Raw genomic sequence first — 3097 nt, forward strand, 5'->3', positions numbered from 1 at the left:
ACAATGGCTAAGTGTTTCAAATTCTCCTCTTTAGTCTTACTAAAAATGAGAATATCATCTAAGTAGACTACCACAAACTTACTAAGAAAATCCTGCAATGCTTCATTCATTAGCCTCATAAAGGTACTGGGAGCATTAGAGAGTCCAAAAGGCATAACCAACCATTCATAAAGACCCTCATTTGTTTTGAAAGAAGTTTTCCACTCATCACTCTCTTTTATTCTTATCTGATGGTAACCACTCTTTAAGTATATTTTTGTGAAATACCTTGCACCCCCTAAACAATCCATCAAATCTTCTATCCTGGGAATAGGGAATCTGTACCTTATTGTGATTTTGTTGATGGCTCTGGAGTTTGTGCATAGTCTCCATGTGCCCCCTTTCTTAGGTGCTAACATAGTGGGTACGACACAAGGACTTATACTCTTTCTTATTAATCCCTGATCCAACAACTCTTGAATCTGTTTAGCTACCTCTTTGTTCTGTTTAGGAGTCATCTTATATGCTGCTTTGTTTGGCAAAGAAGCTCCTGGTATAAAGTCAATCTGATGACTAATGGCTTTAGGAGGAGGTAATGTTGCTGGTTGTCCATCACTGATGATGTCCTTAAAGTTATCAAGAATTTGCTGCATTTCTTGTGGGATCTCAACTTGTTTTTCTTTCTTCTCCTCCTTAGGTTTCACTACAAGTGCATAACCAATCCCATCTCCCTCTTCCATGGTTTGGATGAACTCTTTTTCATTGACTAATAACACTTTAGGTGCCTGTGGTTTGTTGTTCTCTGTCTCTTCACTAAGGGACTAAATTTTGTAGATGATGCCATTCTTTTGAAGGGAATATGTGTTTTTTTCACCATCATGGTGTGCCCTTCTGTCAAATTGCCAAGGTCTACCCAATAGTAGATGGCAAGCATCGATAGGAAGGATGTCACATAGTATCCTATCCTTGTATTCACCTATGTTGAAGTCTATCCATGCTTTTTCATTAACTAGGACATGTTGCCCCTTGTTCAACCAGGTTACCTTGTAGGGTTCACTGTGCCTCATTCTAGGTAGGTTCAATTTGCTAACTGCCTCCTCTGAGATAATGTTATCTGTGGAACCTGAATCTATAACCACCTTACATACCTTGCCCAATATTTTGCACTTTATCCTGAACAATGCTCTTCTCTGAGACACTTCACACTTGTGAGGTTCTTGCATCAATACTCTCCTCATCATTAGACTCTCACCATCTTTGGGTGCTAGGTTCATTGCTGGAGTTCTTGTACTACTTCCTTCCTCCTGAACATAGTTCACTCTCTTTTCACCTCCATGAGAAGAACTAGGCTTTTCTGGACACCTATAAGCGGGATGACCCAATTTCTAATAGTTATAGCATTTCATTATGGAGAAGTAAGACCCTCTACCTGGGCCACTAGATCTACCCCTTCCTGGGTTGCTTGATCCCCTACCCCTGTAGTTGTGCTTTCTCTGAGAATCCTCGCTTTTCTCTATAAGCTTAGATTCTCCCTGAGACCTTTGATCTATGTGTCTTCCTCCAAAACTGCCTCTATGGCCTCTTGCATCTCTGCCTCTTCCTCTACCTCTGTTGCGCTACTCTTGCTTCTTCCTACTCCTTTCCTCTACCTTAAGTGCAAGTTTATAGCACTTCTGACTTGTTGTAGGACACAACAAACTTAACTCTTCCTGTATGTTCCATCTCAAACCATTGAGATACCTAGCAACCTTGACATTTTCATCCTCTTGGATCTTTGACCTAAGGCGTAGCTTTTGAAACTCCTCGGTGTAACTACTGGCATCTAATTCCTTTTGCCTAAGGTTTTGCCTTTTCCTATGAAGCTGTATTTCATAGTCCTCAGGAATGTAAGCCTCTCTGATCTTGGACAACATTCCCTTCCAAGTTGCTATAGGATTTTTGTCCTCTTTCTCACGTTCATCCCGAATGAACTTCCACCATGTTAAGGCAGCTCCCCTCAACCTGGACTTAGCCACCTTCACCTTTTGGGCCTCTGTCATGCCATCAAATTCAAAATGGTTCTCAAGACCCTCAATCCACTCCATGACCACTTCTGGGTCCATTTTACCACTGAATAGTAGGACTCCTTCTAGTGTTCTTCCACTCATAGCCTTTAAGGCCTTAAAAAAGGGTTCATTCTCTATCACAGGGTTTGGTAGAGGGATTTCATCCTCTATAGCTAATAGCTTACCCCTGTCTTCTATTCCTTCTATCTTATTGCTGACTTCATCTGCCTTCACTTCTACTTCACCCAACTTTTGCTCTAGGAGGTCTAGCTTCACTCTGAGTAACCTATTTTCTTCTTCCTGGTCTTCCACTTTCTTTGCTAATTCTACATCTATCACCATGGTTGCCAAATTGCTACTTCTTCCCAAGTGTAACTGTGCTCTGATACCACTATGATAGGGTTGTAGTGCAAGTGGGTTGCTCAGTAGGCTTGTATGTTATTAGGTGAGAGGTTCTTTGCTAGTTTCAAAGTGTAGTCACCAAAATCAGAGTGCAAAAAGCTCAAAGGTAACCTAGCAACTCTCGTAGTTCCACCTCCCTAAGTCAAACTCTCCTTGGTTGCTCAAGGGTTTCAACTCCATAATTGTTGGCTTTGTGGTCTGACACCTTAATCTCTCATTTGGGATTCATCCCCTCTGTCCCTGATCTATTCTCTGACTACACAAGGTCTCCTTGGGTTGGATTGCAAGTTTGTGTCAAGTTATACCCCCATGGGTGTCTTTGGCATTCTACGTTTTGGAGTATAGTGATCCTTCACAAGTGCTACAAACCAACTTATGGAGTCTACCTCACCAAATAAGTCAACTGTATGCAAGAACAACTTGTCTCAACTGGATTTGATGGGTTTTAGGCTTTACATCCTCCATTTGTGTACCCGATTTGACAAAAAACCAATTTTGAGGCCTAAAATGGGCTACAAGGAATTAGCCCTCCTTTTGGGGTTTTGTGCTCACCCTGCTCCAATGATGGACTTCCAGACTGAAAGAATCTCATTTATGGATACCCTTTTGGGAGTTCTTGAAGATTTTCTAAGTTTTAAGGTCCATTAGGCCTTCTCCATGACTGTTCCAAA

This window comes from Cryptomeria japonica, unplaced genomic scaffold, assembly GCF_030272615.1.
Source record: "Cryptomeria japonica unplaced genomic scaffold, Sugi_1.0 HiC_scaffold_260, whole genome shotgun sequence".
Classification (NCBI taxonomy): Eukaryota; Viridiplantae; Streptophyta; class Pinopsida; order Cupressales; family Cupressaceae; genus Cryptomeria; species Cryptomeria japonica.